General features: G+C 30.3%; 1 long non-coding RNA gene across 1 annotated transcript; it reads right to left on the bottom strand.

Moving 5' to 3' along the window:
- Positions 1-4,913: 4,913 nt before the first annotated feature.
- On the bottom strand, positions 4,914-7,093 carry LOC139899197 (uncharacterized). The gene is made up of 3 exons (XR_011777364.1): positions 6,958-7,093; positions 6,241-6,325; positions 4,914-5,897 (listed from the first exon to the last, which is right to left on the bottom strand). It is a non-coding gene; the product is annotated as an uncharacterized lncRNA (long non-coding RNA).
- Positions 7,094-8,233: the final 1,140 nt, after the last annotated feature.

The raw sequence follows: 8,233 nt of genomic DNA, 5'->3' as shown, positions 1-8,233 counted from the left end.
TGTACTGAGATGTATAATTCAAGAAAAAGAAATATGGGTTATGTTAGGTTCACTATTTTAAGGATAACCCATGTGCCAGATGCAAAATGAATGAAGAAAAAGTGAAGCTTTGAAGAAAGAAAGATGTATGATGAGCAGAATGATACCGATTTTAAAGAAGGAATAAAGAGTTTAGAATGGGGTGTGGTTGCGGTTGATTGGAAAATGTGAAATTAAATAGAGAATGTGAAAATGGAAAATGTTAACAAGATACATAGAGAGACAAGGTGTATGCATATTGTATGGGCTTTGGGAACACAAGAGATTAGAGAGTGATAATTAAGGCTGGAGGGGTGATCAAATGGTTGAAAAATGGAAACTTTCTGCTTATCTTTCCTTCTTTTTAATTTATTCACAGTTTTATTTATTTGTATGGTATAAAGTCTCAAATTATTCCGTAGTTAACTATACATAAATTTGTCTAGCTATACTCTGTTGTAAATAAGAGTTTCGATAGTACTATCGAAATCTCTAATCAGATAAAACTCGGAATTATGAATAGAGAATATGTGTTTTTTGTGTATGAATTTGATAAAAACGTACCAGATTAAAATAACCAAAAAACGGGATTAATAACTGCCGAATGGCAGTTCAAGCCAGGGGCTCTGCCCCTTGGATCCCGCCAGGGGTTGCCACCCCTTGGACCCCGCTATCGGGAGCGCTGCCCCCGAACCCCCGTCATAATCAAGATAAGTTCAAACAAGTGTGCACTCACATTTTCCCGAACTTGTTCGATATTTATCAAGATTATTTTGGTTAACAAATTAATCTCATTACACTTAAATCATATTGGTGACGCAAATCACCAACATACTCCGATTATTATAGACTTAAAATTGTACAGAGTAACAAATAGAAACAGGTAAACATGTGTGAATGTCATTTTTCTGGTTCAGGTTACTTTGGATTATGACCTTGTTACTAGAAGATATTTGCAATTTTAATTTTAATTTTAATTAATAAATAAATATATATGAGTACCAATTATAATTGGTATTCTTATCTTCTATAGTTAATATTAAATTGCTATAAGACAAAATTACGCTCGTCGTCCCTGAACTTGTATCCAGCCTTCTGATGTCATCCTTAAACTTTTTTATTTGCTGACGTCGTCCCTGAACTTGTACTTTGTAACTCCGGTCGTCCCCCCGTCTATATTCCGTCCAATTTCTATGTTAAACTGACCCATGTGCGAATCATGCGAGGGTATTTCAGTCTTTTAATCATTTTCCAAAATAATTTAATTTAATTTTATCCTTCATTTTCTTTTTTCTTTTTCTCTTTCAAAACTCATTTTCTTCTTCATCTTCCTTCTTTTTCAGATACCCATTTCACCTCTCCTCATCTTCTTCCTCCAATCCAACCCTTCAACCATCTCTCTGTGTCTTTCATTCTATTTCTCCACACCTAACTAATCTCTCCAAACACCACGCGGTGGTGGCGTTGTTGTAGGCCGGCGGCGGTGGTGGCGGTGGTGGCGTTGCTAGCGGTCTGCGGCGGTCGACGAGGCGGCTTCAACGGCGACGGTGGGAGAAGTGACTGACGACGGTGAGGATAAAACATATCCGTAAGTTAAAATTGATTGAGCCTTTTATAAATATTGTAAAATTAGATCTAGATTTTGATATCAAGAATTATAATTAATCATACAATATCACGTAATGGTAAGATTGATTTGAAACCCAGGAAAGTTCCTACTATTTTTGGGGTTTTAGCGATTGCTACTAGATCTGTAATCTATCTCTGTTTATTCGAAGTTAAGAAGACCCAAAAATATTATAGTGATATTTTGGATTTTTGGTTGATATTCTACAATCCTGCCAAAGGTTGTTTGGCCCGAACTGCCCAATTTCTTTTGAATGGAGAAGTTTGGAGGCTATTGTTTGTGAAATGTGTTTTAGTTTCTTAAACGTTAGTGTTACTTATAATGTTCTAATAAGTGTTTTTGCGTATGAATATAAATGGTTTTAAAGGTTGTCTATTGTTTGTTACAATCAATTGAGTGTTTTAAAATTATGTACAACTGATTTGATGTGTATGTAGGTGTATACATCAACTGTATTTTTTATGGGTTTTGTAATAAGAGAGAGATTTGAGAAGAAGATGTGGAAAAGATAAAAATTAAATATAAAGAAAAAAATTACGCCCGTCGTCCCTCAAGTTGTAATCTGTACTAAAAGGAGTAAACGAGTTAAAAAGACTAAAATACCCTCACATGATTCGCACATGGTTCAGTTTAACAGAGAAATTGGACGGAATATAGACGGAGGGACGACCGGAGTTACAAAGTACAAGTTCAAGGACGACGCCAGCAAAAAAAAAAAAGTTTAAGGATGACTTTAGAAGGCTGGATACAAGTTCAGGGACGACGAGCGTAATTTTGTCTTGCTATAATGATGATCTCATTATTAGGCTAATTTCTTTGTTAAGAAAAAATCAAAAAGAAAAAGAAAAAAATCTAAGCATGGTGAGTGATGTCATTAATATAAATAATTTTGAATTAAAATTAAATCTTACTAATTAATTATTATTATTAAATCTAATTAATAGTTATTTTAATTATTAAAATTAAATAATTTTGAATTATTTAATAATATTAACTATAGATTATTTTTAATTGAGTACGAGAAGGTATAAAAGTTAGACAGATGGAAACCAACTCTAAATTATATTTTAATTTACACTTTTAAAATAAAATGACAACCAATATTATATCTTATGATTGAATGTGGATTGTTTAATATGCATTTTAAGTTTTGATGAAATGTTCAACTGGCGAATTTCTTAGTCAGACTTTGTAGTTCCACGGGTCATTAAACTAAATAATTTTAACATTTACGTTCACTTAATACCTAAAACATATTATTAAACTGTTTCGTTTAAACAAACCCGTAATTTCACGGGTCATTTCACCTGTTCTTGTTCTTATTTAATTTTCTAAATAATATAGCCAATCAAAAAGGGTTGACTCGGGTTACACATAAAATCAAAATACAGATCCAAAAGTAGAAAAAAGATTTGGACTTTGGGAAACGAAATATATGCAGTTTACGGTATACTTTCGAACAAGCGTGCATTTTGTCTTCTTCCTTCCTCAACTAAAATATATAAATAAATAAAAAAGATTTTAAATAGAAGAAAAGAAAAGGGTAATAAAAATCAAATATGATTATGATACACCATTAGACATGTCCACACCGGAAAATGAAAATGACCCATATCGTCAGATGCATCTAGTAAATTAATGAATTTTCGATAGTTCTAGATGTATTCCACTTCTTATAAATCAAAAAATGTGGAGACGCCATGATAAAATGGTAAGATGGTTAAGCCGGGCTCTAAGAGTTGCAAAGCCCTTTACGTAGCCGATTAGCTCACGGGTTTTGTTGTTGTTTGTTTTTTGCTTTGCTTGGTGTCGGATTGTTTTTAGCTTTGTTTATTGTTTGTTTGTTCGTGTGTTGTATAGTTTGGGGTCGTGGTGTTTGTTTAGCCTCGGTTTAGGCTCGTTTGTAGTTAGCGGTTGCTTGTTGATATATGAGTTTTGTTTATTTGTTTCGAGCCTAGCCGTTATTATTTGTATCATGTTTGGTTTCTTTCATTCTTTTTTATAGAATTCTCTATTTTTTTGTCAACAACAAAAAAAAAAAGGAAAAAAATTGTTAAGACATGCTCATAGTGTCCACCGCTATTCTAATTCGATCCCTTACCTTCTAAAAATCAGTTGGCTTCCATATTTTGTCACCAAATTAGATCTTCTCCACTCATACAAGATGACATTAATTATACAAACTACTTAAACAAGGTTCCGCTCACGGCGGACAAAGTTGGAGGTAATTGAAGATGTCATTTTGGTGTTTATTTTGTCTTAGTATTTGATGTTTTTCTTTTTGTTTTGATTGGAATATTAAATAAACTAGTTTTTTGAGCCCGTGCGTTGCACGACAGTTGTATAAATTAGTTGTCGATAATGTTAATATTAATACTTATCAAATGTATAATACAATTACAACATACAATTGCAACAAAAAAACCTTTATGATCGATAACATTTGTATCGAAAACATTAATATTGAATACTAACGTAATTATGAGCCCGTTCGATAAAATCATTTTAATTTCAGTTGACAATAATCGATAAAACACCAAACGTGATCTCCTGAAAAGTTGTTTTAAAACCGATCGTAAATAGTAAATATTAGTAAATATTAATATTAATTTCTAGTTTTAGTTTTATGAGACCGTCTTTTGGACGGAAATAGTAACCATTAGCTTTTAAAATAGTTAGTATTGACGATTTGAAGACAATTACAGATGTTATCGATCAAATATATACTTTATTAGGAACATAAAAATGTAAATAAAATAGAATCGTTACATGATAAATCCTCTATGGAAGAGCCATTGTAAGAGCTCGTGCTTTGCGTTGTACTTGCTAATTAGTTAAAAAAAGAATTATTAAATTTTATCTTATCTTAATATAAAATCAAAAATCAGTATTTAATATTTTATAATTTAAATTACTATAGTTTATAACTAGTTTAATGACCCGTGAATTCACGGGTTTGAGGAAGAAATCTATATATAACACTCCCTCCGTCCCACCAGAAGTGTCCACTTTGACTTTTTCCAGTCTTCCTAATTCAACTTTGACTTTAGATATTTATGATAAAAGTTATATAAATGAAAACACAATTAAAACTCAATCCATTCATATAATTTTCATCAAATATTATATAACACGGACATAAATATTACGGAGTAATAGTTAAAGTTGACAAATAAAGACTGTCAAAAGTCAAAGTGGACACTTCTGGTGAGACGGAGGTAGTATTAAAATCATTTTAATGATTTAATATTTCAATATTAAAGTCATTATAGTGATTACATATCCTAATTTAAATAATAAACCAAAAATTAACAGATTACATGAAGATTTCAAGCATTTGATCTCCCATCCACTTAAGGCATCAACCTTTCCTTCAGGATGGGTAAGTTCTAGTTCCTAACATTGTTTCTCTAAAAGAAAATGCAAACCCAAAGTAAAATATACGATAGATTATAAACAACTCAGTATATTTCAAATGCTTGTAACCTGAACATCACTTATTCAATCAAGAAGATCCTCTGCCAAAGATTTATGTAGTTTATGAACCGTAGAGGATGGCCAATGTAAGCCGCTTGACGAAACAGTAGTTATAAACCACCCATTGAAGATCTCAAATGGTAGTTTTTCATGTATGACATCTTGATGAAATAACTCTAGTTAACCGAATACAAAAAATGATAATAACCAAAACCTATGTCAATACATGTATAGCAAGATTATTATGAACTTAGTTAAAACAATTAATCTGGGTCCAAATTATTCATCCAAATAGAAGTTATATACACACATGCCACTTCAGTAACTAAGGAACATGGTCAACACAGACATTATAGCAATGACGATTCAGGTTTTCGACCCATTTTTATACACGTGGATCAATTTGGGCTATATTATATAATGTATATGTATATGTATATGTATATGTATATGTATATGTATATGTATATGTATATGTATATGTATATGTATATGTATATGTATATGTATATGTATAATGGATCAAACTGCTTATTCAAAAAGATCCTAACAACTAACGGAAATGAAATGGGTAAAAATTCAGCATGTTAATCCCTAATGTTCACATCCATTAAACACAATTTTACAACATCAGGTCAAAATAGTTATACCTGATTACCTTCAATAGCTTTTTCTCTGAAATGTTGCACGCTTCATTTACATCCTATTATTTGTTATTGGCTTTTACCACTCAAATGGACCACCACAAATCTGCATTTCCATTAATATGAGGGTACTACAAAAACAAATATGTATATCATCGTTAAACAGGTTAGAACTTATAAATACAGTTTAGGAACTACTTACCATGAAATTATGAAAATTATGGGCATCATCAACCTCATTGATATTAAGAACCTCACATGATGCATGTATGTAAAAAAAAATCGAAGATAATTCATGCTTATAACACAACTATCATTATAAGTAGTAATTGTCCAAAATCACTTTAGAAACAATCCTTATTAACAAGTTTAGTTATACATTCATATGTACACAACAATTATAAGTACTATGCCATTATTTTTTACAAAATTAAAAGAAAAGTTAATAAGAATGGAACCTTTATATGATCATACCTTATTAGGTCTTCAGAATCCTAAACACAAGTCTGCAAAGATTCATCATCCAATCGAAAAGAAAAAGCACTTCCTTTTAGAACTTCTATAATCAAACACACATGGGTTATTATTCTTTTAAATCGAGAAAATGAGAAGAAACACAACCAAAATGACATAAAACTTCTTTGTTAATTAATTTTTTTTCAGACATATCAATGAATATTCAGGTACAACAAATTAGTAAGAACTGAAGTGGTAATTTTTTTTATGTCATTTCATCGAATACCTTGTGTGCAAGAGATACATACCTTTTATTGTTAAATTAACAATACAACTTATTGAATAGATCAAACTGAAAATACATATCTTTATTGGGTTTTCATTCATCTTTCATCTTTAAATTCCTCCAACAAAACCACCATCATAATTTGCAACAAACACCAAGTAAACATACTAAATAAAAATCTAAACCTAACAAATAAAAATCTAAAAGTACCAAATCAAACTAACAAAGCACAAAAACTAATAATATAAAATAAATCAAAAAAAAAAAAAAAGTATTTGAAAACTAAATCAAAACTGATTTTAGATGGAGATCGATTTAGAATCTGTGCAAAACTTCATAAATTTGAAAAAGCATACGGAAATCCTGTTACTGTCTACGTAAAAGATGGAATTAAAACCCTAATACCAAAAATCAAGTTGTAATCGATAAAAAGTTAGAAGATTCCTAACCTGTAGATGAAGCTGTTGATGAAGCAGGATACGCAAAAAATTAATAAATCGGAGATGATGAAGAAGAAGATTCGCATATATGATCCTTACGAATAACAGAAGATTGGTACGAAATATAAACACAATTATATTTCACCAAATGAGAAGATTGGAAGACGCATATTATCCTTAAAGTATAGACTTTGCCTATAATTTTGGCAATTATTCGCATATATCTTTTTTAATGTATTTTTTTAATGTTTTTATTTATTCCTTTTTACCGAATTAATTTTAATTTTCGGGTATTGGTATTATTTTGCTGACATCATTCAATATGTTTTAATTATAACACGTGTCCAGATTTATAGAAAATTAAGGGGGGAATATGTAGTAACCAGAACTTTTTCATGTTTATATATATTAAATGAAATTGTTATTTACATGATTAAGTATTTCCAACATGTTAAGCAATCAAACTTGTTAAGACTTGATTAATTGAAATAGGTTTCATATAGACAATTGACCACCCAAGTTGACCGGCGATTCACGAACGTTAAAACTTGTAAAAATTATATGATGTCATATATATGGATATATATATATATAGTTAACATGGTATTATGATAAGTAAACATATCATTAAGTATATTAACAATGAACTACATATGTAAAAACAAGACTACTAACTTAAGGATTTCGAAACGAGGCATATATGTAACGATTATCGTTGTAACGACATTTAATTGTATATATATCATATTAAGATATATTAATACATCATAATATCATGATAATGTAATAATTTAACATCTATTTAGATATAATAAACAATGGGTTAACAACATTTAACAAGATCGTTAACCTAAAGGTTTCAAAACAACACTTACATGTAACGACTAACGATGACTTAACGACTCAGTTAAAATGTATATACATGTAGTGTTTTAATATGTGTTCATACACTTTTGAAAGACTTCAAGACACTTATCAAAGTACTTCTACTTAACAAAAATGCTTACGATTACATCCTCATTCATTTTCATCAACAATTCTACTCGTATGCACTCGTATTCGTACTCGTACAATACCCAGCTTCTAAATGTATTTACTATTAGTATATACACTCCAATGATCAGCTCTTAGCAGCCCTTGTGAGTCACCTAACACATGTGGGAACCATCATTTGGCAACTAGCATGAAATATCTCATAAAATTACAAAAATATTAGTAATCATTCATGACTTATTTACAAGTAAATAAAATTACACATCCTTTATATCTAATCCATATACCAATG

This window comes from Rutidosis leptorrhynchoides, chromosome 3, assembly GCF_046630445.1.
Source record: "Rutidosis leptorrhynchoides isolate AG116_Rl617_1_P2 chromosome 3, CSIRO_AGI_Rlap_v1, whole genome shotgun sequence".
Taxonomy (NCBI): Eukaryota; Viridiplantae; Streptophyta; class Magnoliopsida; order Asterales; family Asteraceae; genus Rutidosis; species Rutidosis leptorrhynchoides.
This window is presented reverse-complemented; position numbering and strand designations above follow the sequence as displayed.